This window comes from Aotus nancymaae, unplaced genomic scaffold (assembly GCF_030222135.1).
Source record: "Aotus nancymaae isolate 86718 unplaced genomic scaffold, 86718_ANA_hifiasm-v0.15.2.pri h1tg000006l, whole genome shotgun sequence".
NCBI classification, from domain to species: Eukaryota; Metazoa; Chordata; class Mammalia; order Primates; family Aotidae; genus Aotus; species Aotus nancymaae.
In genome coordinates, this window is record NW_026988417.1 from 11,322,597 (window position 1) to 11,349,783 (window position 27,187).

Here is a 27,187-nt window from a genome sequence, read left to right on the forward strand (position 1 = left end):
AAATGCTCATGAAGGATAAAGAGGGAAAGAGCAGGTGCAGGTAAAAAGACGCGTAGCCCTGACGCAGATGCAACACCTGTAAAAGGAGATAAAACAGGAAGAGCCTCAGACTCCAAAGCCATGCAGAGAAGGTCTGAGCCGGATGTCAGTAAGGCACCTGCTATTGTCTGAATGTGTGTGTCCCACCAAAATTCCTATGTTAAAATTCTAATTCCAAACCTGATGGTGTCAAGACATGGTGCCTTTAGCAGGTGATAAGGATGGAGCCCTCATGACTGGGTACATGCTCTTATAAAAGAAGTCAGAGAGAGACACCACCCCACACACATCATGCCTTCCACCACATAAAGACAGAAAGATGCCACTGCCTGTGAACCAGAAAATAGGCCCTCGCCAGAAACGGAATCTGCCAGCAACTTGATCTCAGACTTCCAAGCTGCCAGACCAGTGAGAAACAAGTATCTGTTGTTTATAAGCCACCCAGTTTATGGTATTTTGTTAGAGCAGCCTGAATGCACTAAGACAGCATTTTTGAGTGAAAGTCATCTGTTGGAAGAGGCTTCCATTGTAGGGCAGGAATGGGCCTGCACTAGGAGCCCCACCTGCTCGGTAGTTGTCTGAGAGCAGCCCCAGGGAAGTGTGGCCTGAATGTTTATGCCTCCGCCTGGGGAAGATCTGAAGACGCAATGGGTTTGGCTGAAGTTCCACTGTGGTCCTTGCAGTAGAATATCTAACGGGGAGAACCTCCAGGACACAGAGTTCACTTCTTTTCATAAAAGATCCAGGTGACTTAAAATGTGATTTGCAGAGGACCAGCATCAAGGTTAACTCCAGGCTTCAGAGTCATAAAGCCATGAGTTTGAACCTCAGAGGACTACTTTACAGCTGTATGATCTTAAGGAAACAAGCTATTCTCTAAGCTTCAATCTTCATCTGTAAAAGAGTTGTTGACTGTCGTTTGTTTACTCAAATACCTCACTGGGTTGCTATGTAAAATAATAAAATGCACGTAAATCATAGAGCCTACAACATCATGTTTCATTGATATTAGTAATGATACACGTTATTGTTGCTATCGTGGTCATTGTTTAATTGTTTGGACCCTGAAATATCAGAGGGTAAACATATACACAAAATCCATCCAAGAAAATGACAATAAAATCCAAATATGCGGCCAGGCATGGTGGTTCATGCCTGTAATCCCAGCACTTTGGAAGGCTGAGGCAGGTGGATCACCTGAGGTCAGGAGTTCAAGACCATCCTAGCCAACATGGTGAAACCCTGTCTCTACTAAAGTAAACTACAAAAAATTAGCTGGACGTGGGGGTGGGTGCCTGTAATCCCAGCTACTCGGGAGGCTGAATCAGGAGAATTCCTCGATCCCAGGAGGCGGAGGTTGCAGTGAGCCGAGGTCGTGCGCCATTGTATGCCAGCCTAGGCAACAAGAGCAAAATTCTGTCTCAAAAGAAAAAAATCCAAACATGCTAGTGATATGGATAAACCTCATGTTTCCTTGCAGTCTTTCTTGAAGGGGAAATATTAGCTGTTATTAAATTCTAAATCTCCAAAAAGAAAACATCTCTTTCCATACTGAAAATGGAAACATTTTTGGTACTAAAATCAAGGTGACTATTTTTCACAGGGTACTCAGTGGGGGCAGGAACTTATTTATCCTGCATTTCCCTTGGGCCTGGTTGGTGCATCCCCCTGGGTCTGTGCTCAGCAGAGGTGGATTAAGTTGACCTGAGAGCTAGGAATGCAGTCCTGAAGCCGTACCTGTGCTTCCCTTCCACAGAAAGACAGGAGCTTTGAAAACCTGTTCAGGTATCAATATGAGTACTTTTTGGGGAAATGGAAACTTCTTAGAATAGTTAAGCCTCTTATTTGTAGTGTCATGAGCACTGTAGGAGCTTTCTGGAGACTTTTCTGGAGATCACTGGCAACGCACAGCAGAGCCTGGAGGGAGGCAGGTAAAGACGCTGACCTTCGACCCGCAGAGATCCGTGTTTCCATGCCGGTTCCCTCCTTTCTTCCCTCTACAGATTGTTGGGAATATATATGTCCTCCCTGAGTCTGTTTCCCCATATGCACAATGTGGATAATTTTACCTTGGCAGAAGCATTGAGAGGATAAAGCACTCACAGGAAAAGAAAAAAGAAAAAAAAAAAATAGAACAAAATTGCTTTAGTTTGGGTTCCCTTGGGAGCAGACAGACACGGATTTGAGGGCAAGAATTTAATTTGTGAGATGAAAGCAGGAAACCCAGGTAAGGAGGTGTTATGAGTTTAATTATATCTGGTCGGCATTTGTATGTTGAGTGCCTCATTCCTAATATATCTATTTGGAGACAGGGTCTTTAAAGAGGTGATTAGGTGGTCATCTGGTTGGGGCCTAATTCAATATGAGTGGGGTCCTTATAAAAAGAGGAGATGAGGACGAAGACGTGTACAGAATGAAGTCCATCTGAAGACAAGAGGAGAAAATGGCCGTCTACAAGCCAAGGAGAGAGATATCAGAAGGAACCCACCCTTCTGACACCTTGATCTCTGGCCTCTGAAATTTAATGGGAAAGAATAAATTTCTGCTGTTTAAATCTCCCAGTCTGTGCTACTTTAAGTCAGCCCTAGCAAACTTAGACAGGGAGTAGGAAATTGCCACAGGCAAGGTGATATGGTTTGGATGTTGGTCCCTCCAAATCTCATGTTGAAACGAAACTCCCAGGGTTGGATGTGGTGCTTGGTGGAAGGTGATTGGATCATGAGTGGCAGGTCTCTCATGAATGGCTCAGCACCACATCGTCTTGGTGATAAGTGAGTTCTTGTTCTGAGTTTACATGAGATCTGGTTGTTACTAGAGTGTGGTACTGTGTGACAGGCCTGCCCCGGCTTCACCTTCCATAATGATTGTGAGCTTCCTGATTCCACACCAGAAGCAGATGCTGGTGCCATGCTTCTTGTACACCTGCAAACTGTGAGCCAATTAAACCTCTTTTCTTTATAAATTACTCAGTCTTGCGTATTTCTTTATAGCAACACAAGAATGGACTAATATACAAAGGAAGGAGGCCATACAGGATACACTGATTAGCATGGGACCAGCTGCAACCACTAGCCTCAGTCCCACTGAGGACACTGGGAAATTGTCTGTAACTATCTCACTCTCATGGTGGAGAAGCTGGGGTGTCCATCCAGAAGGCTCCATCCATCAATGGTCATGGGCCGTGCCTGGGAAAAGAGCTCCCTGGCCTGCCACACTGTCAGGCTGAGCAGGTTCTGAAGAGTAGAGACTTCTCAGGCCAGAGCACTAAAAATCCTTTTAGCCATGGAACCCATGAGTGCCCAGGGCACAGGGACAGTAGATCTATGGCATTGTCTACCAAAATGCTTAGTAAAACCTACTTACAAAATATAGTGATGCACTGCACAAGGATGTTTGGATATGCAGAAGTGGTTCCGTAAGATGATAACAGAGCCAAAAAATTCCCATATCCTGGTGACCTTTTAGTGATCCTGATCCTGTGTATGCCTAGGCTAAGGTGTATGCTTATGTCTTAGTTTCAACAACAACAAAAAAAGTTGAAAATGTTAAAAAAAAGTTGAAAACTTGAAAAATAGAGAAGAGCTTATGGAATAAGAATAGAAATAAGTATTTTTGTACAGCTTTGCAATATGTTTGTGTTTAAATTTAAATATTATTACAAAAGAGAAAAACATTTAAAAAATTAAAAAGCATATAAAAGAATTTGGGTATACATTTAGTGTAGGCTAAGTGCATAATGTGTATAAATCTACAGTTGTATACAGTAATGTCCTGGGCTTCACATTCACTACCACTCACTCACTGACTCACCCAGAGCAACTTCCAGTCCTGCAAGCTCCATTCATGGTAAGTGTACTAAAATACTGTACCATTTATTATATTTTATGCTATATTTCTACTGTACCTTTGTACTAGTTGGGGTTCTCTTAGAGGGACAGAATAACAGGATATATATATATACATCCTGTTCTCCCCAGCTTCTCCACCCTGAGAGTGAGATAGTTACAGACAATTTCCCAGTGTCCTCAGTGGGACTGAGGCTAGTGGTTGCAGCTGGTCCCATGCTAATCAGTGTATCCTGTATGGCCTCCTTCCTTTGTATATTAGTCCATTTGTATATTAGTCCATTCTTGTGTTACTATATATATAGATATATATATATAGAGAGAGAGTATATATATATAGTGTGTATATATATATATATCCTGTAATAGAGTTTTATATATATATATAGTAAAGATTTCTATACATATATAATATTTATATATTTATAACAATATATAAAAGGGAGTTTATTATATTCTTCATATTCTCTGGCCGCTCAGTAGATTGTGCCCACCAGATTAAGGGTGGATCTGCCTTCCCCAGCCCACTGACTCAAATGTCAATCTCTTTTGGCAACACCCACACAGATACACCCAGGATTAATACTTTGTATTTCTCAATCCAGTCAAGTTGATAGACAGTATTAACCACAACAATCTTTTCATCTGTAGACATATTTGGATACACAAATAAATACTTACTATTGTGTCACAATTGCCTACAGTATTCAGTACAGTCACATGCTGCACAGGTGAGAAGCCTAGGAGCCATCGGCTGTACCATATAGCTTAAGTGTGCAGTAGACTAGATCCTCTAGGCTTTTGTAATTAAACCGTGTTCACACAACAGTAAAGTCACCTAATGGTGCATTTCTCAGAACCTATCCTCCTTGTTAAGCAACACATGACTTCAAACGAATTCAACATTAATGAATTCAACACACACTGTTTTTACTGGCCCCAGGCCCTACTGTAGGCTCTGGAATTACCCAGATGACCCACACAGATCAGCATCTTGCCATCCTTTACTGTGGAGTTTGGATGGAAATGAGGTGGTCAGAGGAGATAGAAAGAGAACTTCTAACAAACAAGTAACTTTAGAGATTGGTAAACACTATAAAGGAAAAAAACCAGGACAATGAGACAGAGTAATTGACACAAGCTCACCAGTATTTGTGAGGAAGAAGGGCAGAAGCGAAGGAGTCCTATTACATACTCCCTCACACAGAGGGAGAGCAACTTGATTTATCAAGAGACTCAGAATTCAAGGGAACCCTGAGTTTGGGGCATGCAAAATTTTATTTCTGCAAGAGACAAATGTGGAAACAGAGAACCTTGAAGAACTATCCAGAGAAGAAACAAGTTCAGTTTTTCAAAAGGCAGACAAATGTACTCTGAGGGCAGTAACCTTTGGCTGGTCCTAAATTGTCTTCTGATATTTTTATGAGTTTTGAACTTTCAGATGCATAAAAAACTTAGGAGGTGAAGAACAGATAACTATAATTCACAACCGATGGAACCAGTTGGCCTATAGATATGCATTTAAATATTTTCTGGCCTTTGGAAAATAATTCAACAGCAAAGTATCCACAGGTAGTCTTTGAACCCAGAGGGGCTTCAGTCTAGTTCTGAACCAGGGGAGATTTGACCCCCGGGAGACATTTAGCAGTATCTGGAGACATTCTAATTGTCATACTAGAGAATGCTACTGACACTTGATGGCGAGTGGCCAAGGGTTCTGCTGAATATCCTAAAATGCAAGAATAGCCCATTTACCCCATCATGGCAGAATTAGCCAACCAAAACTATCAACAGTCCAAGGTGAAACACTTCAAGAAAGTCAGTGATGCTGGGCCTTACCCCCTCAACTGCAATATTGAAGTTCATCTTCTCTTGTTTGTTCTTCCAATACCTAAAACAAGGCTACAATCATTAGAAGACAAACATCAATTATCACATGAGAAATGCTGGTCATCAGGGCAGTGTGATATAATAGAAAGAGAACAGAATTTAGCAAGGGATGCCCCTGGCGTTTCATTATTGAGCTTACTACCCACATAACTTAGGGTGTGTGATATGGTCACTCCGATCTTCAGTTTTCTTATCTGTCAAAATAAGGCAGGTGTAAATGTAGTGTAAGCAGATAACAAGCAGGCAGCCATGTAAGACACAGAGTAGATCCTCAAGTCTTCTGTCTTACAACTGCCACCCCACCCCGATGGCTCAAACAGCATTTTTAAGTCACTCTATGCTCATTTCTAATTTTGAATCAATCAAAAATGATTTTTTAAAATTTTTCTCCATGTAGATATCAGTCTCAACCCCTTCATCACTTTATTTTAGTGGAAATTGGATTATAAGAATTAAAATCAGAAAGTGTAGACATTACTTTCCAATACTATATTTTTCAAGAGTTTTAAAATTTTTATCATTAAGTTCTTCAGAAGAAATACAAATCCGGTTAGAGAGAGGAGATCAGCATGTAAAACTGAGATTTCAGAATCAGTAAAAATAATCCCGTTTGGAAGGGGTTTTTCTTTTTGCTGTTGCTGTTTTAGTGTTTGTTTTTTGTTTTTCTCCTAAAGATTCATTCTCCCATTTGAGAAATCAGTGGGCTAGCTAATCAAAAATGAAGGACAAGAAGATTTAAATGATGATAATGAATCCTATGAACTTGGCTGTGGATGACAGTGAAACTGACAACAGTGAGAGCTGGTCGTGCTCAGGACATGCTCAGAGCTAGGTGCTCAGCCGAGAGTGATTTCTTTCACTCTCACACCAACTTCTGAAAATAGTTATTCTTCCATTTTACAAATGGGTAAATGATGCTCAGTGATATTAAGCAACTTGTGTGAGGCCACTCAGAAAGTCCTGGAACAACATTATTTTATATTTCAAATATTCACACACACTAACTCATTGAATGTTCATTAATATTGCATGTAACTAACTTGCAAATGTTTTTCTTTCTGCCTATTTTTTAAAACCTTCAAAGAAGTAACTGAAGGCTCATAGAGATTGAAGAATGCTTTCAAAATGATGTCATCTTTAGGAGAGAGTCAGAAGCAGTCAGTTGAATGTAGTCACAAGTTCTGACAGAGAAAGAAAATCTAGAGTTGAGACCCAGTTTTGCTTTGCAAAAGCCACTTGACATGCCTTGCCTTAAAATCTGCATTTGTGAAAGGGGATACTAATGATGCATAGATGGACATAATTTAACAATATACATCAATTACCTCTTGGACACCTCACAACAACTCTTAAGCTGGTTACGTTAAAGACTATCATCCACAGTCCTGTTGCTGTTCCTTCTACAGATTTTGCATTCTTCAAATCTGAAGACTGCCTGTTATTTTTCATTATGTAATCTGGATATAGTCAGTGACTGACACATAATATTTCTATAAATGTCTATTGGCTAAAAAAATGTTCAATAAACATCTAGAAAAGAATGTCTTCCCCCAATATCTTGCATGAGCTATTACAGAAGTTTAGTATCATTTTCTGTTCCATTTTAATCAATCAAATAAATGAATGCCATTGCATAAGATGCCAATAACATTATTGAAGTCAAAGTCATTTCTGAACTTGACTTCACATTTAATGCAGAAGGAAGGATTAGCAACACACCCACAGACAATGATGATGATTTGCCGTTTGCAGGCTATGTTAGTCACTGTCCTAACACAGGGCCCAGATATAATATTCCATGGCTTAAAATCTATGTATTACCTTTAACTGACCCCTGTGCTACACTTCAAGCTCATATAGTCAACTGCCTATGTGGCATTTCCACTTAGTTATCTAACAGACATTTCTAATTTAATGTTGGCAAAACTGAGATTTTTTCCATAGCTGCATCTCCCCTGGATGACCCCATCTTAGGAAATGACAGCTTCATTCGTTAAGTGGCTCAGGTCAAGAGCCTGCGCATCCTCCATGACTGCTTTGCCTCTATTCATACCACCCACATTCAGTGTATCAGCTGTTCCTTTGGGCTCTACTTTGAAAAATACCTAGACCCTGACCATCTCTCACCCTGTACAACTACCATTGGCTCCCGCCGTCATCATGTCTCCCCCACACTGTAAAAATAGCCCTAATTGTTCCCTCAGCCATGCTCCTTGCTTGATCATGGCTACAATATCCATTTTTGTCACTCTTTCTTCTGATTTTCCACATTTCAGAAGCTTCCCTTTAGCCCTCTCCTGTATTTGTCTATGCTATTCCTCATACATGCTGGGAGTCTTTATTTTTACTCTTTACCCAGCCTTAAATTTGCTGTCTTGTTCATGCTGAATTCCTAGTGTCCAAAACAGTGCCTGGTACATAGAAGGAACTCAATAAATACGTGTGGCATATTTAAATAAAGCAGGTATAATGTAGAATAGGTGGAAAAATATCATTGATGTTCACTCAGATTATCTTTCAAGTTTTGGAAATGCCCGTATTCATAAATTTGAACAACTTTAAAGAAATATCCCATTATGTATGTTGAATTTGAAATGTTATAAGTAACAACATCTGATTACAAATTTCAGACTCTTTATCAAAAATATATGCCTACCAGGAACCAGGTTTTCAGGAAAAAAGTCGGAACCTTGGAGTGATAATTTTCACACACGCTTCTATTTGGAGAGGAACCTCTTTCTATGAGGAAAGAAGATGCATCTTGGCAAAACAGAAATGCTCTGAAGAAGAGAAATTAAACATAATTGAAGTTCACAGATTAAGTAAAGAAGTTTGCAAAAGGAAAACTAGTGTGTGTGTGTGTGTGCGCGCGCGCGCATGTGCATATATATATGTTGTGTATTTGTGTGTATGTGTGTGTTTTCCAAATAACAGTAAGCTTCGAGAAAGCTTAGAGGCAAAGGAAAGACAAAAATAATAGTTTTTCCTTAGTTATAAGCAGAAATGAATGCCTAGGTGATGATTGCTTAAAGTGTTTAATTAGAAAAAAATAAAATTGTGTTTGCATTCAAACATATGTACTATTTTAACCTTTGTTTTAATTTGGATATTTAAGAAAAGAAAAAAGTAGAAGTTAATTAATATGAACTGTCTCTCTAACAAAGTTTTTTTTTTTTTTTTTTTTTTTTTGAGACGGAGTTTCGCTCTTGTTACCCAGGCTGGAGTGCAATGGCACGATCTCTGCTCACCGCAACCTCTGCCTCCTGGGTTCAGGCAATTCTCCTGCCTCAGCCTCCCGAGTAGCTGGGACTACAGGCACGCGCCACCATGCCCAGCTAATTTTTTGTATTTTTAGTAGAGACGGGGTTTCACCATGTTGAGCAGGATGGTCTCGATCTCTTGACCTTGTGATCCACCCGCCTCGGCCTCCCAAAGTGCTGGGATTACAGGCATGAGCCACTATGCCCGGCCCTCTAATAAAGTTTTAACATTTCAATTCAAGGGAACTAATAAGCACAATTTTCTTCCTAGTCCAGATTTTCTTGTTTCTCTTCTGTTGTAGAATGCTTCTAAATTTTTCCTAAGCTTTTAAAAATAGAAACTACATTTCCCTGGAGGCAGCTAAGCAAATTTTTAGCCCAGAGTCTAACCTTAAATTTGTTAAATCTTTTTAATTATAAAAATTTCACAAGAGGTCAAAACAAGTATATGATCTCATAAATAAAATGTTTCAAGTAAATACTAATTATATGTAAACTTAGCAAGTGATACAAACAAACAACATCTCTAATCCAAAGGGAATGGAATTCCTCTCTAGAAATGGTGGTGGTCATTTTCTGGCTCTATTAGTGCAAAATAGTTCAGCGAATTTTGAGCTTCAGGTTTTCTGTTAGCAAATAGAGGGGAAAGTGCCCCAGCTCTCTCTGCAGTACCAGTATATTTCAAAAATCCAGTCAAATAACAGAGGAAAGAGCATTTTCAATAGGTTACCATCAGTATCTTGTGTGCTGGTCCATACAGCCACTCACGGGGAAGCGGGAGACAAAGCTTCTTTATTAACTACACGAAGGTCACATCTCAGGTGCACTTCTCTCACGAATGTGTTTACGTCATGAAAGTCATCTTTGGCTTGCCGGCGACACACCCCTACTGCTCCTGTCTCTAGAAAGATGGTCTCATCATGGCAATAATAATTTAGAGATTAATAGGCTTAAAATAATCATGTAAATAAGAATTTTTCTCAGAAAACTATTTGTAGTAACACTATCTTGGGGCCCTCAGTTCCGAAAACCAGGGCAATCAAAACCATGTGCTTCAGCAGGCAGTCCTCTCATTTTCTCTCTGGATACCAAGAATTTGCTTCAGAAAATCATCTGTAGCTATGATCAGTTTCAAAGAGGCTGACATTGAAGAGATGAGAGAGTACTTTCCTGAGCCAAGTTTAAATACTCCTTTCCCCATGGGAGATTTGGCCACCTATAATTTGCAAGAATTTAGTCTGGTTTGCTGTTCCATAATACAAATGTCAGCCAAGGCTACCCTATCCTTAAAATTTACACAAAATTGATGTGGAGTGTCCAATGCTCTCCCCAAATGTTCTATAATACGAATGTCCAGTGCTCTCCCCAAATGTTCCAAAATACAAATGTCAGCCAAGGCCACTCTATCCTAAAAATTTACATAAAATTGATGTGGAGTGTCTAGTGCTTTCCCCAAATGTTCTACAAACTTCTAAGGCTTCTTAGAATGCACTCTTTCCGCATTTGCATTCTCATTCTGCTGGACATTTCTTCTCTTTTCATGAATAACTAACCATAGTTCATCCTTTTTTCCACTCTGAAAGTTACAAAAGAAGAAAATTTGCTCTTTACTTTTAATGTTTTTTAAAAAATTATACATGGCATTTGTGATGTAGCGCTTATTTATTTATTTATTTATTTATGACAGAGTCTTGCTCTGTCACCCAGGCTGGAGTGCAGTGGCATAACCTCAGCTCACTGCAACCTCTGCCTCTCAGGTTCAAGCAATTCTTCTGCCTCAGCCTCCTGAGTGGCTGAGATTAGAGATGCATGGCACCATGCCCAGCTAATTTTTGTATTTTTAGTCCAGATGGGGTTTCACCATGTTGGCAAGGCTGGTCTTGAACTCCTGACCTTGTGATCTGCCCTCCTCAGCCTCCCAAAGTGCTGGGATTATAGGTGTAAGCCACTGTGCCCAGCCTGTGAGGTAGCACGTTTTAGTGGACTTGGCAGATAGAGGGTTTGCTTTTTTGTTTGTTTTTTGTTTTTTTTTAGATGGAGTCACCCTGTTGCCCAGTCTGGAATGCAGTGGTGTAGTCTTAGCTAGCTGCAACCTCTACCTCCCGAGTTCAAGAGATTCTCATGCCTCAGCCTCCTGAGTAGCTGGGACTACAGGTGTGCACCATCACGCCCGGCTAATTTTTTGTATTTTCAGTAGAGAAGGGGATTTCACTATGTTGTCCAGACTGGTCTCAAACTCCCTGACCTCAGGTGATCCACCCACCTTGGCCTCCCAAAGTGCTGGGATTACAGGTGTGAGCCATTGTGCCTGGCCCAAGGGTTTTCTACTTACTGTGATTTCCTTGATTGTAAAACTCAATCTCAGCCACACCACCATGGGGCTAAGCCTCTTCTGTCCCTCAAGACTAGCCCACCTAGATCCCTGGATTTTTTATTCGGAACAGTTGTGCTGTTCATTGGCCATCATACGTTTACTTATTCACCCTCTCTGTCAATACCACACCTCAGTTTTACTCTTCACCTCTGCTGACCTGCAAGGACTGGCGACGGTTGTGATAGGATGAACTCTTCCTTCCCTCTTCTCCATCAGATTCTGTAAGTGAAGGTGAGCAATGTGGAGATTTGTTTTTCTTCTTATATATATTATCACAAACTTCTGTTTACTTTCTTTTTTTTTTTTTAGAAAGGAAAAAAAGAATGAAGAAGAGGAGGAAAAAGGAAGAGAGAGAGAGAATGGGAGTATTGCTTTCTTGCCCAGGCTAGAATGCAATTTAGTAATGGGTATTGAAAACCTCTTTTATACCAATAACTATACTTAATGATGTAGTCAGGAAGGAATAAGGGAAGAAAATAACAAACAGCCAACCAATATTTCATTTAAACCTATGAAATGCTATGCGATTACTGAGGAGTGATTTACTTCCAATTATATAGTCACTCCCGGAATAGGTGTGAGATGGTAATGTATGTTTTGTGTATTTGAAGTGGAGAGTTCTATAAATGTTTATTAAGTTTACTTGTTCCGGGTCTGAGTTCAAGTCCTGAATATCCTTGTTAATTTTCTATCTCGTTGATCTATAGAATCGTTAGCTCTTCTTGTTGCATTGATCCTTTTGCCATTATGTAATGTCCTTCTTTGCCTCTTTTGATCTTTGTTGCTTGAAAGTCTACTTTATCAGAGGCGAGAATTGCATCTCCTGCTTTTTGTTTATTTGTTTATTTTTACTCTCTGGTTGGTTGGTAAATCTTCCTCCTTTTCTTTGTTTTGAGGCTTTGTGTATTATTGCATATGAGATGGGTCTGGATGCAGCATACCGATGGGTTTTGGCTTTTTATCCAAATAGAATATATATAAGTTTAATACTGGCATTTGATGCTAGCTGGCTGTTTGGCCCATTAGTTGGTGTAAATTTTTCATTGCGTTTGCTTTTTGATATATTTTTGGAAAGGCTGATATTGGTTGTTCCTTTATATGTATAGTGCTTCTTTCAGAAGCTCTTGTAAAGCAGGCCTGGTGGTGGTGAAGTCTCTAAGTGCTTGTTTGTTCACAAAAGATTTAATTTTTCCTTTGCTCATAAAGCTTAGTTTGGCTGGATAGGAAATTCTGGGTTGAAAGTTCTTTTCTTTAAGGATGTTAAATATTGGTCCCCACTCTTTTCTGGCTTGTAGGGTTTCTGCTGAGAGATCTGCTATAAGTCTGATGGATTTCCCTTTATGGGTAACCTGACCTTTCTCTCTGGCTGCCCTTAGTATTTTCTCCTTCATTTCAACCCTAATAAATCTGGCGATTATATGCCTTGGCATTGGTCTTCTTGAAGAATATCTTTGTGGTGTTCTCTGTATTACTTGGAGTTGAATATTACCTTGCCTTGCTAGGTTGGGAAAGTTTTCCTGAATGATATCCTGAAGAGTATTTTCCAACTTGGATTCATTCTCTTTGTCACATTCAGGTACACCTATCAAACGTAAATTAGGTCTTTTCACATAGTCCCGTATTTCCTGGAGGCTTTGCTCATTCCTTTTTATCCTTTTTTCTCCAATCTTGTCTTCTCGTTTCATTTCATGAGCTGGTCCTCGACTTCTGATATCCTTTCTTCTGCTTGATCAATTCGACAGTTTAAACTTGTGCATGCTTCGCGAAGTTCTCGTGTTGTGTTTTTCAGCTCCATCAATTCACTTATATTCCTCTCTAAATTGTCCATTCTCGTTAGCATTTCGTCAAACCTTTTTTCAAGGTTCTTAGTTTCTTTGCATTGGGTTAGAACAAGTTCTTTTAATTCACAGAAGTTTCTTATCACCCACATTTTGAAACCTTCTTCTGTTATTGGAACACACTCGTTCTCCATTAAGCCTTGTTCCGTTACTGATGAGGAATTGCGATTCCCTGTAGAGGGAGAGGCACTCTGATTTTGAGTATTCTCTGCCTTTTTAGGCTCCTTTCTTCCCTTCATTATATATTTATCCCTCTGTCGTCTTTGTAATTACTGACTTTCTAACTAGGTCTTTGAGCGGACGCCCAACTTTTTGATTCCCAGCGCCGAAATCTGAGCAATCCACTGCACAGGCCAAAACAGCGGTGTTAAGATTGATGGTGCTTTTCTGCCCAGGAATCTCCGGACTCTGCACCAAGAACTGCCACTCTAAGGCGCCAGCAAAACCGCCACACCAGCCACAAGAGTCACCCTGGCGACCCAAGGGGCTCCTCCGCTGGGAATCTCTTGGTTCGTGAGCAACAAATATTCATCTGAAAGTGTGGCGTCCTCTCGTTCTCTGTGCTTTCATTGGGAGCTAGGTGCCCCAGCTGCTAGTGATCAGCCATCTTGGATCTCTCTCCCCTGTTTACTTTCTTAAAGAGAAAAGGTGATTCTTGCCAATTTTTATAAACTGTTTTTAATGTAGAATTTTAGCTTAGATTTACAGAAAAATTGTGAAGACTATGGAGTTTCAATAAACTCCACAGGCAATTTCCTCTGTTAACATATTTATCTTAATATGCTACATTTGTTAAAGCCAATAAACTTATATCAACATTATTAAATAATTTTCTGCTTTATTCCAGTTTCCTTGGTTTATACTTAATGTTATTTTTCTATTCAATAATCCCATCTAGGATACCATGTTATCCCCAATTAGCTTTGGTATTAAATAAACTTTGAAAAAATTAATTCTGATATATTTCCTATGGAGTTTCTTAGAAACTTTTAATGACTCTGAAACAAACTTAAAATTAATTGTAATAATAGTAATAATAGTAATAAAAATGAAGTTTTGGAAAACGGACATCATAGCATATGTGAGATTATGAATCTGAGAAGGTCTTTCCTTCTGTTTTTGTTTTTGTTTTTGTTTTTGTTTTTGCTTTTGAGATGGAGTCTCACTCTGTCACCCAGGCTGGAGTGTAGTAGCAGGATCTCAGCTCACTGCAACCTCTGCCTCCTGGGTTCAAGCAACTCTCCTCACTCAGCCTCCTAAGTAGCTGGGACTACAGGTGCACACCACCACACTTGGCTAATTTTTGTATTTTAAATAGAGACAGGATTTCACCATGTTTGTCAGACTGGTCTCAAACTCCTGACCTCAGGTGAGCCACCTGCCTTGGCCTCCCAAAGTGTTGGGTTTACAGTCCTGAGCCACCACACCCAGCTGGGTCTTTCCTTATTGTGCTGTTGATTATGTTATCAATTTTGCAAGTGATGATGTAGTGGCCCAGAGAGCAGGTAACCTTTTCCTTGTTTCCATTGTGTACCAGTGATGAGATCAGGGCTGGAACGCTTGGCAGATATTTTGAGCACTCTCAATTGATTTCGGTAATCATGAGTCCTGCCATCCTTGAATGGAAGACAGAAAATCCCCATCCTAACCCTCTTGCAGCTACAGTCAGTGCATGTCAGCTTCTTTGCTTCAGTAAGACTTGGCGTGACAGATCTGTAAACAGACCCAGATGCTCCCTCAGGCACCCATTCACTCATAGGTGAGTGGGTCTGTCTGGAAAATTCCTCCAGTGTGACCCCACACTAGCCCTGGCTGCACAGCATCAGAGGTCCACTTTCCAGCCATCCAGGGAATACCTGAGACTACACTGTATCTTTTAATAAATTACTCTTCTGTTTAACCACTATAGGGATTCTATTGCTTTCAGCTAAGAATTCTGACTAATAGAGCTGAAATTCTCAGAAACCCTTCTCATAATTAATTTTATTTATTTCCACTACACCGTCAGTCTCTGCAAAATTTAATTAGTTAACAAAATGGTGATAGTTGAGTATCTCCTCCTTCCTTTGACTCCATTTAGACCTAAAGGAAAATTTTAGGAAAAGGGAAAATGTGTTAGCATGTGTATGAGTTGCTTAGGACTGTTGTAACAAAGTGCCACAAATGGAGTGGTTTAAACAATTGAAATGAATTGCTTCACAGTTCTGGAAGCCAGAATTCTGAGAAGGAGGTGTTGGCCGGATTGGTTCCTTCTGAGGGCTGTGAGTGAAGGTCCTTTTCCAGACCTCCCTCCAGCCTTGGGAGCTCTGCTGCTGGTCTCTGTTGCTCCTTAACTTACAGAAACCTCATCCCAATCTCTACCATTATCTTCACATGGTGGTCTTCGTGTGTGTGTGTGTGTCTATGTGTGTGTGTGTGTGTCCAAATTTCCTCTTTTTATAAAGACACTAGTCATACTGGATTAGGTCCTATCCTAATGACCTGATTTTAACTTGATTTCCTCTTTGAAGAACCTATCTCCATAAAAAGTTATTGCAAATAAAGTACTGGAGTGTAGAACTTCAACATATAAATTTTGTGGAGACATAATTCAGCCCAAACAGCACTCACTAAGCGATTATCAGCTTATTGAAAGCTAACCTGCAAGGTTGTAAGTACTATTAGGCAGTGGTATTCTCAAGGGGACTGACAACCAGAGAAAGAGGTAGTGCTACAGTCTCTGGCTCCACCAGTCAAGATGAAGAGTTTATTACGACCAGCAATCAGTTGGGGAACAAAAATGTTCACCAATACTAAATATTAGGCATGAGGCTGGTTTCACAACTCTGGATATCCAAGCAAGTTTTGATTGGGAAAGTCTCAAAAGTCTGGAATCTAGGTAGGTCAGTCAGTTGGCTCAAGTCACAGTAAACCCAAACAAGGAGATACATATTGGCTTGTTATTGAAAAGAAGTCAATCTCATGTCAGGGTCCTTTATGAATTTTCTATCAAGAACCTGGAGTCTGGATCCCAGGTTTAGGGAAAGACAGGAAGGTTTCTGCAGTGATTATGACATTGGTATGCCTTCAGAGTCTTCCCTGAAAGATCCAGTAGCTTTTTCCTTCTTCCTCCTTAATTCCCCACGCTCCATGTCTAATCAATCACCAAGCCTGTCAATGCCAGTTCTTTCATATCCTCCATGCCCATCCCCCCTCTCAATCTCTACTGCCATCCATGTTGCAGTACCCTTATTCCTCATTCAAATTATAATAATAACTATAATCTGTATGACTTCATTTCTGGCTTCCACTTAAATTTTTTCCTTCATTAACATTTATTTTGGTATAATAGGTAAATACAGGTTTCCAATTAATTTTTTTCCTACTAAAGGGTTCTCAGTTGTCTCAATACAATTTATTGAATAATCCATGTTGCTTCACTGATTTCAACGCTGCCTCCATCATATCCTAACTTCTTGTGTGTACCTTGTTCTAATTTGGATTCCCTTTCACTCATCATTTTGACAAATTCCTGTGCCAATTTCTGTTTTAATTACAGCAGGCTTATAATATATTTTAATGTGTAACATTAAATCTGCCTTTTTATTACTCTTTTATTTCAGAGTTGTCTTTCCTATTGTTTGTTTTCCAAGACTTTAAAATAATTGTCAATTAAAAAACAATTGTGATTTTGATTGGAAGTGAACGGAATTCGTAGATTAAGTATGGGCTAATTGTCACCTTCACAGTACTGGGTCTTCCTCATCACAAGCCAGGCAAGTTTCTTCACTTGCTTATTCGTTCATGTTACTCTCACTAGGCGCTTTCAGTTTTCATCCTAAAAATCCTGTGTCTTTTTATTAAGTTTATTTTTATTTGTGTTCATGTTATTGCCATTGTGAATGGAGTTTTTTTGGTTCTATTTTTGTTTTAGTTTGCATTACAAGAAACTTTTAATTTTTGCATATTTATTACTACTGAATTTATTGAATATTCCTGTTTTATACATTGGTGAGTCAACGAGTCTTGTTAGGTTTTCATGAAATGCAATTGCATCACCTTCATAATATCATTTTGTACCTCTGTCAAAGTTGACCTCAAAAAATTAGAACACGTGAAAGAAAAGACTGGTGATTGGGACTACATAGAAACAAAAATTGAAATTTGAAATGTAATAAATAACTTTATTAGCTTTGCAATGAAAACTATGACAGAGAAATAATTAAAAATAAGACAACTATGTCAATATAATTATGAATAAACCACACCAATATAGAATTCTCAAAACATGAATCACAGACAGGAAACAGATGAAAAGACATTCAACTCCACAGGTAACATAGAAATAAAATGAAATTTTTTTAGCCTACCATATCAGCAAATATGAGAAAGATAAGTGACTATGGTGATGAGGAGAACATGGCGCTCCACAATGGCATAGGAAGTAGAAAGTGCTATAACTTTTGGAAGAGAATCAAGCAATAATATACAAGATTTTTATTGCATATCTCTTTAACCCAGCATTTCTCTTCGGTTAATTTTTGCCTACAATTTATTCAGGAAAGTCTATAATAACATGCTACATGGATGTTCAACATAGCATTTTTTTTTTTTTTTTTGAGATGGTGTTTCGCTCTTGTTGCCCAGGCTGGAGTGCAATGGCACGATCTCGGCTCACCACAACCTCCGCCTCCTGGGTTCAGGCAATTCTCCTGCCTCAGCCTCCTGAGTAGCTGGGATTACAGGCACGCACCACCGTGCCCAGCTAATTTTTTGTATTTTTAGTAGAGACGGGATTTCACCATGTTGACCGGGATGGTCTCGATCTCTTGACCTCGTGATCCACCCGCCTCGGCCTCCCAAAGTGCTGGGATTACAGGCGTGAGCCACCGCACCCGGCCCAGCATTTTTTATAACAGCAAAAAAACTCAATGTTCATCCATAAGATACTGGTGAAATTAATGACAGAACCTGCATATAACAAAATACTCTATGTCCAGTTAAATAACAATGTAGAGCTATATTTACCGACATATAAAGGCATCCAGAACATTTTATGCAGTAATAAAGTAAAATAATTATTATAATCCTATTTCTCTAAAGTTGCTTTTACATTTATATACTCATATAACTTTCAAAAACTGCCACCCGTGCTTAAAATCAATTTAATGCCTGTTCATTGGGAAAACTATTCAAACTTTTTTTTAAGTATACTTTAAGTTCTGGGGTACATGTGCAGAACGTGCAGTTTTGTTACATAGGTATACACGTGCCATGGTGGTTTACTGCACCCATCAACCTGTCATCTATATTAGGTAGATGTACAGGCCCGGTGTGATATGTTCCCCTCCCCATGTACATGAGTTATCATTGTTCAACTCCCACTTTATTCAGACTTCTTATTGTACCTCACAATCTAGGGCAGCTTCCCTGTCCAAATCCAGCTTTCCTCCCCATCTGCTGTCCTATGTCATGCCATGGTTCCTTCCTCATTCCACACTGGTGTCTCTCAGTGCTGTTCTCACTTCAGGACCTGTGTCTGTTCTTTACTCTTCCTGAGCCATTCTTCTCTAGTTTGTGGCATCCTTTAGGTCTCAATTGAAGTACCATTTTTTATCAAAGCCTTCTTTGGTCACTCTATATTAACTCCCCCATTCGCTAGCAGTAAGCACTTTTTCTCCCCACACAGCACTTGCTGTAACTTTTGTTTATTTGTTGAGTTGTTTTCCTGCTTATGATTCACTCCTGCCTTTATATTGAAAATGCAACAAAACCAAGGACCATCAAATTTCTCATTCATCATTGCCTGACACATATTAGATGATCAATACATATTTTTAATTAATGAATATGCATGAAAAAATAATAGTGGATGGTCTCTGAAATGTTAGTGCTTATCTCTGGGCATTAAGATTTTTGGTAATTTTAAATATCTTCCTTATATACTTCTGTGTGGATACTAAATTTCATATTCAATAATATGAAATCATTAATTTCATATTTCTAATTATGAAAATTTTCTGTCATTGTGCATATGTATGTATATAATTAGGAATCTTCAGAGAAACAGAAGCAATAGAATATGTATAAATTTATAAAAAGAGATTAATTATAAAGGATTATGGTTCTCCAATCCTGAATCAAAGACGGGTCTCAGGCAGCCAGGTAAAGGAGCAAGTCTACCGTATTTCTTGTGAGAGATGGCAAAGCCTACCTCAAGCTAGAGATTGAGCCAAACTTGATGGTTCTGGATGGCAAAGGGGACTTGAAGATCAGATAAAAAAATGAGGGCACTGACCTTGGCTAATGAAGAATTCAAGGGATGGAATAAGTTTCATAATTACATTTATTTTAGTCACTTGGGCTGCTGTGTGGTATATATACATATATATATACCATATACCGAGTACCACAGAAATTTTGTTTCTCACAGTTTTGGAGGCTGGGTAGTCCAAGATCAAGGCACCAGCAGATTCAGTGTCTTGTGAGGGCTTATTTTCTGGTTAATAGATGGCACCTTCTTATATGGGAGAAGGGACAAGGCAGCTCCCTGGGGCATCTTTTATAAGAACACTAATCCCATTCACAAAAGCCATCCTCATGACTTCCCAAAGGCCCTACCTCCTAATACCAACAGATTGATGATTAGATTTCATGAATTTTGGGGGGACACAAACATTCAGAGCACAACAACATAAAGAAAACCATGTTTATAGATGTATGTATTGTACTTGTGTGGAGGGCTGTCCTATGTGAGACCCTCCACCTGGCATAGATTGATTGCAGAGAGTACACAATTTGGCTGGCTGGGAAGAGAACTGAGGTTGCGATTTAAGCTGAACGCTTAAGAATGCTGTCTATCAGGAAGTCCGGTGAAGGTTATGCGGCAGGCATAGCTAATTGTTCCATTGCATGCATGCTGGCTTTGCAGACAGGATCTCACTCTACCACCCAGGCTAGAGTGCAGTGGCGTGATCTCTGCTCACTACAACCTCTGCTTCCTGAGCTCAAGTGATCCTCCCACCTCAGGCTCCCGAGTAACTGGGACTACAGACACACACCACCACACTCCAATAATTTATGTATTTTTAGTAGAGACAGGGTTGCCATGTTGCCCAGGCTGGTCTTGAACTCCCGAGTTCAAGTGACCCACCCACCTCGGTCTCCCAAAGGGCTGGAATTACAGGCTTGAGCCACTGTACCCAGCCTGATTTATCAAACTTATTACCAAGTGAGATACAGTTTTAAAGCTTTGCAGCCCCCCCAAATCAATAAATTTAAAATTAATAAAATAAAGAATTTATTAAGTCTAGAGTCTTCTTTAGGGAGGCAGTTCGAATAATAGAAATTAGCACTTCATTTGGCAGATGCACTCAGTGCCAGGCATTGTGCCATTGCACAGCAATATCATTTTATCACTCTTCAGAATATGTGTTTGTGGAAGGTGTATTTTTTGCATTTTGTGTTGAGAAAACTAACCTTCAGTGAGGTCCATTAATTCACCCGAAGTTATGTAATATGGATAGGGGAGCAGGGAGTCAAATATAGGCCTGTCTTCATTCCTAAGTACTTGTTCTTTTCATTATAACACACCATCTACATGTTTTGGCATTTGACAGAAAATTTTAGTTCAATTCACATGCATAAAAGGACATATGGAGCTAGATAACTGTTTTCTTCTATTTTTAATTTTAATTTAAGTAACAGCATTGTGGAGTGAAAAGAACAACCAAATTTGAGTTCTGGATTCATCACTCATTGGCACTAGGTCTTTGGGTAAGTCATTCATTTTGCTTTTTCAAACCTGTTTGTTCATCTGCAAAGTGGAAATAATAACCCTTCCTCTGCTTACCTCATGAGGTTATTATGAAATAAAAACATTATATAGAAAAGCATGCTGAAAACTTTTGACTCTAAATATTTCTGGTTTAAAATACTGCCCTCGTTAGTCATTTAGACATCGAATGGATCAATTTCTGGGCCACGGGCCCCTTTGGCAGCCTGGCTTTCAAAAGATGCATTGCTCATTGCAGAAGGAAGTGTGTGGAGAGACGTATGCTACTGCATTGCCTGCTGCCAACCCTGCAGTCATGAGCTGTTATATGAGCTACTTGCACTTTGGGTTTCTCCAACACTGAGATGCTTTGGGACTTAAGGAGGGTCCACTGCCATATGCACTGGGTGCCCTGTGGTTACTGGAGATGCAGGTGGCTTGCCCTTCACCCTCCTCATCATGGATCCAGGTCTGGATGCCTCCCAAATAAATCAAAAAGACTAATAACCCTACGAGAGCTCCACCAAAATTCAGTACAATACCACAACCACATAGGTTCAAATGTGCTACGTCTACTGAGATAGAAAGGTCATGCAGCCATCTGTGGCTCTTACAACTGGAAAGGTGAATCTATTCAGTCATCTTTCATACATTTGTTCATTTAAACAGTAAACATTGATTGGGTGCCCGTGAACCAGATGTAAAGTGCAAAAAAGAAATAATAAAAGTTCAAGAACAAATATAAACGAGGGCTAATCTCCAGCTGGCTATAATCCTCAACAAGTGCAGGACACAGCCTTTGTAAACAAAGGATTATATATTTCAAAGGTTGTGAGAGTGCCAGACACCCTGGGAACTACCACACTGCCCCATGAAGGCTGAGCGGGGCCATGGTGGGTTTGGGTTGCTTTGGCTATAGACAGCTCAGGCTAAATGCAATAAGTCATATAAATCCAACCATATCCCTTGAGCGTCATTGAAAGTAAAATTTGGGGAACCAATATTAGACATTATGTGTAGATGAAATTTAAAAGCCATAAATAGAGTGCCTAAATAGAGTAATAGAATATCCCAGAAGTCTTGCAGTAAATTGAAAGTTCTACTTCAAGTTTCCTTTAGAAAAACAAAAACAGAATTACTGATCTAGCAATCCTAGTACTGATATATTCAAAGGAAATGCAATCCATTATCTTTAAAAGATATCTGGACTCCTATGTTTATTACAGCATTATTCAGAATAGCCAAGATATAGAATCAGTTTAAGTGTGCATCAATAAATAAGTGGATTAAAATGTGTGGTATATATACACAATGGAATACTGTTCAGCCTTTAAAAAGAAGGAAATTCTGCCTTTGCAACAACATGAATGAACCTGGAGGACATTACACTCAGTGAGATAAGTCAGGCACAGAAAGATAAATACTGCATGATCTCCCTTATATATGGAGTCTAAAAATACTGAACTCATAGAAGCAGAGGGTAGAATTGTGGTTGCCAAGGGCTGGAGGAAGGCGGACGATGGGAAGATGTTGGATCAAAGGGTGCAAAGCTTCAATTGTAAGATGAGTAAGTTCCGGAGATTAATGTTAAGAATGGTCACTATATCCCAGCTACTCAGGAGGCTGAGGCAGGAGAATTGCCTGAACCCAGGAGGCGGAGGTTGCGGTGAGCCGAGATCGCGCCATTGCACTCCAGCCTGGGTAACAAGAGCGAAACTCCGTCTCAAAAAAAAAAAAGAATGGTCACTATAGTTAATAATGCTGTATTGTATAGTTAAAATTTGCTATTGAAACTGCTTTTGCCAAATATTGTAACAGTGAGAAAATTTAACAGTAAGCTAAGCTAACCCAATCTCTATATTGCCTTTCTCTTAATTATTCCTAGGCTACTGAGGGGTAGGAGAAGTCAAGCATCTTAAACTGGAAACACGTTTTGTTTATATTTTCTGGGAAGGGTGGACTCATAAAGGTGAGAGGACAAAGGTGTGATAACACATGTCCCTTCAAATCACAGACGTACCTAGAAACCCAAAGCCTCTTGTCTGCGACAGGTAATGAAGTAGGGTAGAAGTATGACGTCAGCCTGGATCTGAGCCACCAGGCTGGAGTTGTCAAACCAGGAGAAGGAAGAAAACCATAAAATCTTAACCTTAATAATTAGAAGGGAGGGCAGAATATAATTTTAAAAAGCATTTGGAATTGGCAACCAATTCTTTTTAAACTGATAATATTAAAAGTACAGAGAATGAATTGGAATCTGAGTTCAGACACAGATTGGATGGGGTGATTTCACAGAGAAATGCTGAAATGAATCTGAATCTCTCTAGAAGGCTTATGGCCTCTGCATTTTCCTCCCATCTTAAATGCACCTCACCTGAGAGCAGGTTTCTAGTGGCAGGAAGTTACACCTATGTGTAAGCGCTGAAGGGGCATGAACAGAAAGGCAAAAGTCATGTCTCCCAGAGATCAAGGAACCAGGAGCTTGGAATATAATCCCATAGAGACTCCAGGACCTGGGAAGAGGCCAACTACATCCCTTTTGTTAGCACCTGCAACATGGATGCCTTCATTAGGGTACTCACTCTCACCATACAGTGCAGGGTCATGCAGATTGCTTCAAGTATTTCTGCGATGGTTCCCTAGACTCTCTGGGTTCGCACTATGCAGCCTTGAACAAACTAGTTCCTCTCAGCCTTGGGGTCCTGACTTGTAAAAAGGAGAACAATCACCTCTGTCTTGCAAGAATGTAAAGAAAATTAAAGGAGATATGTGAAATGCATTGTTCAGCAACTTTCACACTCATAAAAATTACTGGGGTTTTTTAATTCCCTTTTGTTACCTTTGTCTGCAACATCATACTAAATAAAAGTTACAGGAGGCAAAGATACATTGCCGAGAATTGTGATATGTTTCCCAGAGACTGGGTGCAGCTTCAGGCTCCTAAAGTGTGATGCATTCACCCCAGGGCTTCCTGGGTGAAGCAACTCTGACACCAGGATCTAACTGCGCCTGGAGTTCTCTGCAGCCTGGAGGATGATTTCGCAGAATGAAGGACTGAAACAGCTCTTTGATGATCCACATACAAATATAATGATTTGTATAAATATCTTTTCCATCACAATGTTACCAGACTGTGGGATTTCATTTGCATACCCCTGATGATCTCATTATACACTATTTTATCTTCCCCTTTCTGTCTGTCCCCAGTTAATTGGGTCCTATGGTATTAATCTGTCTGAAAAAGCATCTTCCGCTCCTGAATTTCAGATTTTGACTTACAAGTGAGTTGGTGGTGATAAAGTGATGTTATATGCAGATAGTAAGCACAGGAGGCTTCCTGGAAGCCTTATCTGCTTCCTTAATATCTGTTAAGCCAACCATTGAGGTTTTATCAGGCTAAGCATGGTGTTCAAAAACACAGTAAGACTAAAGCCACCACCTCTCCTCATTAAGTTGATTCAATTTCAACTTTCCCATCAAGATGCTCTATCCCAGTGAACATTTGGCCCCATCGCCTTTTTATTTCCAGCTGTCAGCTTAAAAACAGTGACTGCCTGTTCACCTTTCTCATCCTGCAGCATCAGCAGAATTAGCCCCAGTGCTTCCTGTTTGCAAAAGACTCACCACCACCTTCCTCCAGAGGTGCTGAGTCTGCACACCTGGCCAAGTTTAGCAGATGGCTGGCAAGGGCGTCAGCTGGGGATTACGCTGGCTGAAAAGACACAATCATGGAATGCTTGCTGCAGGCACCCTCCTTGAATGGGTACCACTGCGATAAAGAAGCCCAGCATAGAAGGCCATGTAGAAGATGAGAGAGAGAACCAGGAGGAATGAAAAGTAAGGATGCTGTGCCTTGCATAAAGCCATGTCTTGTTTGAATAAAAAATCTGCCTTTCCCCAATTCCAGAAATATTCTCTTTTTGCTTTTTTAATTCTCAGGAAATGCTCTGTAGAAATCTTGCTGAAATCCCCTGATTTGAGTCCTCTTTCTCCTCCTTTTCCTCATGTTCACCCATGCTCACCTGTCAATGCTCAGCTTACCTGACATTTTCCTTTTCCAGCCCCACACTCTCAGCCTGGGGGCTGTGACCTTTATTTGTACTCAAGCATAGGCGTCTACACACAGCCCCATCTTAACTCATGCCACTTTGAGGTGTCTGCTGACTCGCTTGTCTTTCCTACCTGAAGTCAGACCTTCTAGTTTATTCATCTCTGCATCCTCATTGCAAGGCTTTGGTAAAAGGAAAGAGATGCACCTAGGCAGGGACCAACCCCTTAGTGACCCCAGTGTCTGCAGACTCTATGGAAAAATGATGCAGCCAGGTTACCCAGGTGCAATGAATTGCCTCTTGAGCTATAATAAGGTAACCAAGAACCCCCGCTTTTCTGAGAGTTTCTTTTTTCTCCCTCTCTCTTCCCTTTCTCTCATTTTCCTCACTTTCTACTTAGCCCTTCAGAAATGCAAATATAGCTTTGTGCCCCACACCTCCACCCCACCAGACACTCCCTACAGGGCAAGTTGATCTAACTATGTGCTTAGGAGCTCCAGAAAGAAACTCTCACCCACCAGGAAGTTGTCTCAAGAGATAACAATTGATTTACAACCTAAAGTATTCCCACTCACTAAGACACCAACAGTAACCTGCTTACCACCCACTAGATAAGGCACCAAGATAACACGTGCCTCACCCTCACCTCCTTGTTTTCCCCCTCCCACAAGGTGCTACTCATGATAAAACCCCTTTAAAAATGCCACCTTTATGCCCCCAAAGTGAAGTAGTATTCTTAATGCAAGAAGGCTATACTTCTTTCTCTAAGCTAGTTTTGGAATAAACAGTCATTTTCTTTATATTAATATCAGAGCTTGTTATTATTAATTGAACTCTGTAAGCAGCAAGCAACGGAACCAGCATTGCAGTTAAAATACCATCATGCCACTCAGCGTTTTCAGTGAGTGCAACACCATTCCTGACAGGCTGTAGATTTTAAATAAAGTTTTGTTGACTCAATAAGCAAGTATTTGAACAAACAGATGAACAAAAGAACAAAAGGAATAAATCAATAGATTTCACCTAATACACTGCTTTATCATTAAGCCTGTCTAAAAAGAAAATAAGATAATACTTCAGATAAAACAGCAGTTGGAAAACACTGGCCTAATTTAGTGAAAATCTATGAATGCAAGTCTCTCAGATTAACCTAAGTGAGATGAAAGAAACATCTTGAGTTAGGCAGTTTTGTCAGAGGCATTTGAACCAAAGCAACTCCATTCTGAGTGAGGGCGGGGAAAATGAGGCGGAGATTTGCTGGGCTGCATTCCCAAAAAGTTAAGCATTCCTATCCTCTAGATGTTTATGGTTAAGGGACCAAATTAATAATGTTTACTAAAACAGACCCAGACAAGGGGGTGTCCAGATATCCTGACATCTGGAGAACAAAGACATTCCTCATCTTGCTTTAAAGATAATACTATCAGTTCTTGCAAAATAGAGTAATTAAGAAAATCAATCCTTCAGCATCAACCCTTGCAGCAGAACAGTTCTCCCCATATATACAAGCATTGCACCTAGGGGAGACGCATTCCTCCTCTGAGTGTTGGGAACACCCTACTGGGTCTATGGAGTAGCTGTTCTTTCTCCACTCTACTTTCTTAATAAACTTGCTTCTGCTTTGCACTGCAGTCTTGCCCTGAATTCATTCTTTCATGAAAACCAAGAACCCTCTCTTTGGGTCCGAATCGGGACCTCTTTCCTGTAAGTTTCTATGTAATGCCAAATACGTGCATGAAAACATCCTTTTTATTCCCTAAAGAAGATCATTTTGGAATTTGAACCTCTTTTTATAGACAAACCGTCATCCCCCACCCCACTCACATGTCACATGAGCACTGCAATTAATATCTGAAATTAACATGGACAGTGCTTCAAAACATCACATGTGGGGCAGGGGGAGTGGACAGCTTCATTCTAGTTACACTAAAAATAAAAAAATAATAAAGGAAACAATGATGAGCTTGAGTCACATCTCAGAAAGCTTGCTGGTGCATTTACTGTAATCAGTATCCATAGGACACTGATGAGTACATCATTTCGATTTATTTAATGATAAAGAACTGTTTTTCTCAATGCAATTAAGCAAAAATACCACGGTAAACAAGTACTTTAGTGGGATAAAACTACCTCCATTTG